At 46.1% G+C, this 9,981-nt stretch overlaps 1 long non-coding RNA gene across 1 annotated transcript; it reads left to right on the top strand.

Moving 5' to 3' along the window:
- Nucleotides 1-7,760: 7,760 nt before the first annotated feature.
- Nucleotides 7,761-8,803, top strand: LOC129163637 (uncharacterized). The gene is made up of 3 exons (XR_008563430.2): nucleotides 7,761-7,953; nucleotides 8,060-8,096; nucleotides 8,243-8,803. It is a non-coding gene; the product is annotated as an uncharacterized lncRNA (long non-coding RNA).
- The last annotated feature ends 1,178 nt before the right edge of the window (nucleotides 8,804-9,981 follow it).

The following is a 9,981-nucleotide window of genomic DNA, read 5'->3' on the forward strand; positions in this document are numbered from 1 at the left end:
TATGCTCTTCAGAGTGCAGATGACACAGTCTTTTGGAGAAATTACTGCATAGTAATTTCCTCATGAGGGCATGCTGGCGCTGGAATATATTCCAGCTTTTCAGAGCAGATGACACAGTCTTTGGGATAAAATACTGAGTAGCAATTTCTCATGAGGGCAGACCCTCAACATCACTATTTCCCAAACCCTACTAAGTTCTCAACCTAAACTTTTGTTTTTGTGTATTTTTTATAAATATACAAACAGACCAATCAGGGTGTTACCTACTGCTTCTAAAATTCCTGAAATCTAGGTTCCTCCACTACTTATGGAGCACTCAAATCATAGCAATAATTTTCACCCCTCTCAGTTTGGTTTTTGATGTAAACTTTTTACAGAGACTGCATTATGTGTCCTCACAGGACACACGCAGCGGGATATATGCTCGATTCCTGGAAGAAGTGGAATGTCATCTGTCTCTCTCAGCTGTCCATTGAGGACGTCGAAAATGTGTGGATATTTGGCCTGATGATCACTGGATTTCTTCTGATTGGAGTGGGAGGATATCTGGTTTTCCAAAAAATTGGGATGACGGGAGCGATTGGAGGGCGACCCGCAACCATGGACAGCACCGTCCGGGCGGAGACCTCACAGACTGGGACGTTACTCGAGGTGAATGGCAAGCTGGACAATGTCTTAGCTGCGTTACCGGTGTTAGTGCGCAAAATGGATGTCATCTCGGAGAGGGTCACCGGACGGTGTGGAGATGTTTAGTCGCCGAATTGGCTTCACTGGAGGATTTGAATGATCAATACAGACTTTAAGGCAGAGAGGAAAATTATCTCTGCCCGGCCCAAACAAAGTCCTGTCATCCAATCTGACGCCATAAGCAGCCTTGGAGTTACGTGCAAACACCCCCACGATGGAAGGAATGCAGACAAATGCTGTGAAAACCCTACCTACCCCCCCCCCCCCCCCGCCCTACCTACCGTGTCTCATGTTGTGAACTGTGACGTTCATGCTTATATGTAGAGGTGGTTTTTTTTGCATAGTAGAGCTACACCCTGTTGGTGTAACTCTGTTAATGCCTTTTTCTCCCTCCCCGAAATCTCCTCATGTAATCCCCTTTTCATCTATTGAAATGAGCGCCGTTATGGCTGCTCTCGTGGTCTGCCTGCATCTGTCCTGTCTATATGTGTGTGTGTAATCTTGGTCAGGCTGTTCTGTGGAGTCAAGTTCCTATGCTCTGGTTCGCTGGAGCGCTGGCAATAAAATTCTCTCTGATTCTCTGAAATGAAAAACGTAAGTTCATGTTTGGATTTGAGCAGTAATCATGGATTTTACAAAAGCATGTATTTCAATTAATCAAATGTTCTAGTCTAACCCACTGTAACTTCTCCACTCTTTCACTGTCTTGTTTAGTCTCACACCTTTCCATTAGGGAACAAAATGTCATAGCAGATGCAGTTTCCAAGATCACATTTCACAGCAGGGGTACCTCAAGGATCCATTGTAGGACCAATACATTCATGCTTTTTACCAACATATTACTGAGTTCATAAAAGAATATTAAAGTGTGCTGATGATGTTATTATTTTGGCAGAAAATCATCTCAGGAAGCCTCTACTATCCCCACCTCAGCAATGACTACATAGGTCATTGTCTTAAGCTACACAATGCTAAAACAGTCTGCTTGATATTTAACAAAAAGAGGTTATAATATGAAAAACTCAAATGTTTCTTCTAAATGGTACTGAACTGGAAATAGACTAACTGTAAATCAATTATTGACTCAAAACTCACACTTGCACACCAGGTAGAAAAAAAAAGTGTCTTACGTGGCCAAATTCAATCTCAACTCAACTCAGATATATGAATTTTAGCTTACACATCTTACTGTATTACTAGCTCGTCCACCATTAGACCTATTTAGTTGCCATAGAAAAAGCCATTGAAGCGTTTTGACCAGAAACACATAACATACCAAGTTCCATTCATTTGACAGCTTTTAAAAGGGAATGTATTGCGGATAGAATTTTTAGGGGTCTGCTCCTTTGACCAGACGTATTCAAAGACGGTGTGGATTTGTAGCAACAGGTGGAGTTACCAGAACTTCCAGCAGACATTTTTACGATGTACAATCTTGGGTCAGACTGTTTTTGTCAGTTTTGTGATGTTCTGGAAAACATTACCTCATTAGGGAATGTGTGACTTGGAATACTTTTAAAAATGGCTTTTATCTATATAATCATGCAGACACTATTAATGATTTTAATACTTTGGTATAATGGATTTTAGAAATTTTAGCATTTTGTGTTTTTAGCCTGTGTAGAGTTGTGACCTTTGCGAAGGAACATATTCTTTTGAAAGGCTCATAAAGAATGAACGATGAGAGCCGAATCGCGGCTGGGGGGAGTCATTCTTTCTGTCGTTCTTTTTTCCTATGTGTGTTTCACACAGATGCACACAAATTAGCTCCTCAGCGAGACAGAACAGTTATGGGGGGTAGTGATGTGATGTTCAAGAATGGATCAAATCTTTTGAACGGGTTTTCAAAGTGAACGATGAGAGCCGAGTCCCTGTAAAGAGCCGTTCATCTTGTCTTCCGGTCACACACCTCCCCGGAAGTTGGTAAAGTGCACCCGCTCAAACCCCACCCATTGCTGTGACGGATGTAGGAGGAACCCTGCCCAATACCGTGCACCCTCACGGACACCGGAGAAACATGTTGCTTTTAATATCGCCCCTCCCCGTTCAAAGGAGCCAGACTATTGAACGGCTCTTTGAGGGTAAATGACCAACTGATGAATGGCTCCCAAGAAAGAGCCATAAATCCCATCACTAGCAGATTTTAGGGAATGCTAATTTGTATTGTTGTATTGAAGGGTGAGCATGAGTTATTTATATTGTGATTGTTGGGAAATTTTGTTTTAAACACAAAAATCGACTAGCACAATTTTCTATTGAGAAACGGCCCAGAAATGATGTCTCCCCATCAGTTGAATACTTGGAAATTCCAACTTCCGAGTCGGGAGAATCAACCGGAACACCTCCTGAAGTTAGAGAATGGCTGTTTCTCAATACTGAAGTACACTAGTACATTGCTGCAAAATATTATTTAGAAAAGTACGTTCTTGGCAAATACAGCAGAAAGTCCATTCTAATAAATTTAGAGAGGACAAGGATGCCATTTGGAACAGAACTGAACTGTGTTACATCATGGTACAATGGCTGTTTTATGCTACGGTCGAATAAATGACCTGAAATTTGAAGAAGTCTAGTTTGTTCATTAAATAACAAAATAACAATGAATAAATGTTCCTTGTAAATATTTGGTATGGCATTTTTATCAAAATAAATGAAATACGAGCATTTCCCGCTATTAAATTAAGAACTATTTCATTTTTCATAAAACTAGAGCTATTTAAGGCAACGCGGTTTTTAATTTTGACAGTGGGTTAGCTAATTAGCATTTTGCAGTATCGTGAGGAGTCCAAAAGATAAATAAATAAATACACAGCAATTTTTACAGGTTACACATGATTAACTACAATAACAGACAGTTTTATATTTATTGATATAGATTTAATTATTTGTATTTTTGAAATAAAAACACTACAGTTAGGAGCTTCTCCTGTTCTGGGTGTAATGGTTTGTGAGAGGAGCCAGTTTAGGTGGCTCAGGCATCTGGTCAGGATGCCTCCTGGACATCTCCCTGGTGAGGTTTTCCGGGCACGTCCAACCGGGAGGAGGCCTACAGGGAGACCCAGGACACTTTGGACGGACTATGTTTCTCATCTGGCCAGGGAACGCCTTGGGATTTCCCTAGAAGAGCTGGCCCAAGTGGCTTGAGAGAGGGAAGTCTGGGCCTCTAAACTTAGGCTGCTGCCTCTGCGACCCAACTCCAGATAAGTGGAAGAAAATGGATAGATTGATGGATGGATGGATGGATGGATGGATGGATGGATGGATAGTTTGCGACACAGTGGCCCGTGTCCACAGTAGGATGTGTTGATGCATCCTCGATAGATTGGGGGAGCGATACCACATCTGAGAACTTTGAGCACACATCATTAGGATTAGAATGGTGCTTGGGCCAACGTTTGTGACGACTCACAAGTTTGTAAAACTTCAGATGGCCGGCTGATACATCAGGCCGATATTTAGCATGTTTTATTTATCAGGACCGGTCAATATTAGCATTTGTCAGGTGCATCCTCGGGCAGTTGCAGAATTAAATTAAAATGTATTTTTAAATGCATTAATAACATACACATAATGAATACTCTAAATTAACTTTATTTAACACTGATCAATACACGAAGTTAAGATTTAACTGTTAAATTCTGAGTTCAAAAATTAATTCAGCTTCAGACACTTTGTGTCACACCCTGTCCTGTCTCCCCGTTTTGGTTCAGCATTGTGTCTCGTTAATTGCTCCCACCTGCCTCTCGTTTCCCAATCACCTTAGCTCCCTGCCCTTGTGTATTTAAGCCTCTTCTGTTTTGTGTCTGATGTCGGTCCATTGTTTCATTGTCCAGCGTGTGTTTAATAAATCAATGTTAGAAGTGCTCACCTGTCTGCCTGTCTTCCTCCCCGCGTGTAGATCCTTGCCTCACCTCCGCTCACCTCGCCACACGCCGTGACAGAATGGACCGACCCGTTAACGGATCCAGTGGGGAGATTCTTCCATGGGAGTACCTGCTCCTGTGGCTTACCCCGACCCACCAGCCGGCTTCTCCCTCTCCAGCCTCAGCTCCGCCTCGCCGCCGCCGGCGTCCCCGACTGTCAGCCTCGGCGATCCTCGCCGCCCTTCCGGAGCTGGACGGGAGTTTGGATGGGGAGACACTCCTGGATCGCTCCGGCTTCGAGGGCACGAGGCTGGCTGTCTGTTCCCCCGGAGTCGGTCCATGGCGTGGGGAAAGATGCCGGACTCCACCACGATCCGGTGTCCCGGGACGGAGCAGTGAGTTTGCCGCTGCCCCTGCCCGGCCCAGCAGTTTGGACACGCCCCCGGCCAGACCAGCAGTCCCGTCTCCTGCCGAATCAGCGCCTCAGTCACCTCCAGGGGGAGGAGCGTTGGCCGCAGCCCAGCTGACCAAGCTTGTCAGTCTCCCAGCGGAGCTTGGCCGGTTCCGCCAGCTCATCAACTCCCAGGAATCCTGCCTGGACACTCTGTCCTCCTCATCACACCCAGCGGAACTCGCCGGTCTCCGGGCTGAGCTGGCCCAGCTCCATCGGGCCCTCAGCCTCCGGGAGCTTCAGTTGGATGGTTTGTCCTCCCTGCTCTCTCCGTTCCCAGCACCGCCAGGTCACACGCAGCCTGTCCAGGCAGCCCCTCCTGCAGCTGCTCCGCCTCCACTCCAGACGTCAACGGATCTGGCCCAGAAGCAGACGGGTTGGGCCCCGAAGCAGACGGTTCGGGCCCAGAAGCTGATGGTACCGGCCCAGAAGAAAACGGTACCGGCCCAGAAGCAGACGGGACCGGCCCAGAAGCAGACGGTACTGGCCCAGAAGCAGATGGTTCCGGTCCGAAAGTCGGGGGTCCAAAAGTCGACAGTCCAGAAGTCGAAGGACCAGAAGCCAACTCCCCCAGACCAGAAGCCGACACCCCCGGACCAGAAGCAGACGGTTCCGGTTCCGGTCCAGAGGCCGACGGTCCAGAAGTCGAAGGACCAGAAGTCGACGCTCCCGGACCAGAAGCCGACGCCCCCGGACCAGAAGTCGATGGTCGTCGATGCCCTGTCCTGTCCTGTGGTCGACACCTCTTCCAGTTCTGAAGTCGACACCTCCTCGTGATCTGAAGTCGACGCCTCCTTGTGTTCTGCAGTCGACGCCTCCTCGTGTTCTGAAGTCGACGCCTCCTCGTGTTCTGAAGTCGACGCCTCTTCATGTTCTGAAGTTGATGCCTCTTCCAGTCCGGGGGTCGATGCCTCTTCCAGTCCAAGGGTCGACGCCTCTTCCTGTCCAAGGGTCGACGCCTCTTCCTGTCCAAGGGTCGACGCCTCATCTGAAGTGGACGCCTCTTCTGAAGTCGACGCCTCATCTGATGTCGACACCTCATCTGATGTCGACGCCTCATCTGATGTCACGCCTCATCTGATGTCGACGCCTCATCTGATGTCGACGCCACATCTGATGTCGACGCCACATCTGATGTCGATGCTCGTTCCACTCCAGAGGTTGACTCTCGTTCCACTCCAGAGGTCGACGCTCGTTCCACTCCAGAGGTCGACGCTCTCTCCACTCCAGAGGTCGGCGCTCTCTCCACTCCAGAGGTCGACGCTCCCTCTGGTCCGCCGTCTCCGCCATCTCCGGTTCCAGTGGTGGTTCTGGGGGTCGCACTGTATCCGGTCCAGCCCTTCCATGAGGCTCCGATCCAGCCCGCAGAGACTTTGTCTCCGGCCCAGCCCGTCCAAGGGGCTCTGTCGCCGGTCCAGCCCGTCCAAGGGGTTCTGTCGCCGGTCCAGCCCGTCCAAGGGGCTCTGTCGCCAGTCCAGCCCGTCCAAGGGGCTCTGTCGCCGGTCCAGCCCATCGAAGGGGCTCTGTCTCCGGTCCAGCCCGTCCTAGAGGCTCTGTCTCCGGTCCAGCCCATCCAAGGGCCTACGTCCCCGGCCCAGCCTGCAGAGACTATGTCCCCGGCCCAGCCTGCAGAGCTCCTCTACCGTAAACTCAGGCCTCCAAGGGCCCATCACCTCCTCCACTGCCGCAGACGCAGGCCTCCAAGGGCCCGTCGCCGCCTCCTCCACTGCCGCAGACGCAGGCCCCCAAGAGCCCGTCTGCACCTTCTCTGCCCCAGGCGCAGGCCCCCGGACTCTGCTGGTTCCTGCCTCCTCTTCATCGGGCCCTCTGTTCCTCTTGGCCCTCCCTCCGGGTCCCCCTCCTCCCGCCCTGCTCCTCGCTCCTGTGGGCGTCTGGAATCCGCCCTTTTGGGGGGGGGGGGGGGCACTGTCACACCCTTTCCTGTCTCCCCGTTTTGGTTCGGCCTTGTGTCTCGTTAATTGCTCCCACCTGCCTCTCGTTTCCCAATCACCTTAGCTCCCTGCCCTCGTGTGTTTAAGCCCCTTCTGTTTTGTGTCTGATGTGGGTCCATTGTTTCATTGTCCAGCGTGTGTTTAATAAATCAATGTTAGAAGTGCTCACCTGTCTGCCTGTCTTCCTCCCCGCGTGTGGATCCTTCCCTCACCTCCGCTCACCTCGCCACACGCCGTGACATTTTGTGCACCAACTGATGTTATTAGTGACATTTTAACATAAAAATAAGGCAGATGATGTGTAGAAATTGACCACGGAAATCGACCCATAAAAATCGGCTGTACATATTGGTCATCGGCTGACCATTTTCTCTACATATCGAGATTGGCAATAGGAAAACCAATATTGGTTGACCAGTAGCTATGGTGCAACAGTGTTTATTTTCCAAGACAAACTTTTAAGGGTGCATCTAAAATCAGTGTTACATGTATAGTTGAATTGTCTTCTGAGGTAAATGGAACGCACATTAAGGATGGTGGTTAACAGCAAAAACATTGGAGAGTGGATGCCACATTTGCGGGGTCTAAGGTTAACAGGGTGCTGTGATCTATGGCTTTTGCTCCATGAAGATCTGGAGCTCTAACTTCGAGGGAATGGCGCTCTCTGTTCACAAATGCCAGAATGAGCGTGTTCACTTCAGCGTTCATTGGATAAAATACGAATGATTTCAGTTCCTGATCAAATGAAACATGAACGATTGATCGTTCATGAGTTTGTTCAGGCACAATACCGCATAGTATCTTGTTGTAAGGATCTTGTGGATTTACATTCTGTTTTTTTCCACTGTGTTTTTATTATTGTAGCCTATCATAGCACGGGGACTGGCATTGGAACTCAGCCTTGGCTGTATGTGGCACCAAGGGCACTTGTCAGGATGACCCTCATGCGCTCCGGAGGAAAAAGTGATACTGAGGAGGCCGATGTCCAGTGCAGACCCAAGTGTGTTTTATTTACATTTTACAAAATTAAAATCTAGGCAGCACAATCAATGCCTGTCACTCCATCCATCACCCTTCCAATAAACACAGAACTGTATTTATAACAGGTGTGACTAATTGGACCAATCCTAAAACCAGACACAGGTAAATACAAAAATACAATCCTTCCACATTCTTAAATTATCCTTACATCATCATCTCTAAGATCTCTTTAAATAATTACAATACAAAAATAGAAACATCTTTAATTAATCCTAAAAACATTAAATTAAACTAATCTGCCTTCCTAGAGCAATTTCACAGGTCACCCCTACCCATTCCTCCTGAATGGAATGCTCCGGAACCTTCTTTATGTGCTCCAGCTCCCCAGGTACTCTTTAGCTGGAACACCTACAGAAGCACAAAGGAAACAGGTGAGCACAAACAATCATTTACCACTTTAAATCCTCAATAATCATACCAACTCTTCTTACAGGTCCAAACACTTCACCCTTTTTAAATAAACATTAAAACAATTGTTATTGAGCCTGGTTTCATTTATCCTACAACCATAGCAAAAGCCTGTGTAATGGACTTATTACATTACACTGTAATTGGGCGAGTTTACATTAGTATGTACTGTTCAATACCACATACTGTCCCTCTTAAGCAAATGAAAAGAAACTTTGTCAGATTTGAAGAAAATAGATTATTTAGTTAGTCATGGTCATGTGTTTACTCAACATTCAAAACAATGTGCCAACCATGTTGGCGCGATGAATCAATTTTGTTTATTTTCTGTGTGATTCATCCTCCAAATATGTGTTAAGTAAAAAACATTTTTCTCTAATGTAATTTCATTAGGTAATGTGTGGATGTTGCATCAGGTCGTCTGACATCTTGGTAGTTTATGTATAAGTTTTTTGTATAATTTTGAGAATTTCCCTTTCAGAAACAAAAACCTGCTGTCGATATAGATTTTCAGTGTTAACACAGATTTTATCCTGAAATGTAACACTTTTGAAAATATAGTCAACAAAAATCTCCCTGTTGGAAAAGAGAGATTTTATCCTTGCAAAACAGCTATCTGATTTGTTTGTTAATGCAACTTGACAACTTGCAAGTTGTCAAGTCATTTAAACATTCATGTTGAAGTTAAGTTAAAAGTTAAAGTCCCATTAGTTGTCAAACTGATGTGTGTGCGAAATTTGTTCTCCGCATTTGACCCATCCCCTGGGGGAGCGGTGAGCTGCAGACGCAGACGCGCTCGGGAACCATTTGGTGGTTTAACTCCCCAATCCAACCCCTTAATGCTGAGTGTCAAGCAGGGAGGCATTGGGTCCCATTTTTTCAGTCTTTGGTATGACCCGACCAGGAAGCGAACCCTGAACTCCCAGTCTCAGGGCGGACACTCTACCACTATAGACCCCTGAGCTGGTCAAACCCATGTTTGACTTTTACGGTCTTCTGTTGTTTTTATATTAAATGTTTTTGTATTTTTGAGCCTTTTTGAAGTTATGACAGTACTTTTTCATTTATTTCTGGACCTACTGAGTTATCTTTTGAGTTTTTCTTTGCTTTTTTGTCCCACAAATCCCATTTTACTCACCTGTTTTCCATCTATAATCAGCTCAGCTGTATAATCTCTCAGTAATCACCCTACTTTTCATTAAATATTCCTCAATGTGGTTGTCACTGTTTGTCTCGTTATTTTCCTCAAACTAAGTTGGGATTTTCTTAATTTTTGATTCATGAACTGTTTTTCCTCATTTTGCTGCCATGTCAGCTTTTTCATGTTCATGATTTTTTCAACTCTGTTATGTGCATCCTTAGACTGGACATTTAGCTCCTCTTTTCACTCTGTGACTGATTCATGCTTTAAAATGTGATTGAATCATGATATAAATCTAAAATATCACTGAAAACAGCTTTCTCCAATCAAAATGTTTGAGGACTGTCTATAAAATGGCAGGAATAGGTTTTGGAAGCACATTGGAGACGATTAACAATTATTTGCATTGAGGTTTCTTTGTGAGAATGAAAACATGAA

Source organism: Nothobranchius furzeri, chromosome 11 (genome assembly GCF_043380555.1).
Source record: "Nothobranchius furzeri strain GRZ-AD chromosome 11, NfurGRZ-RIMD1, whole genome shotgun sequence".
Lineage (NCBI taxonomy): Eukaryota > Metazoa > Chordata > Actinopteri > Cyprinodontiformes > Nothobranchiidae > Nothobranchius > Nothobranchius furzeri.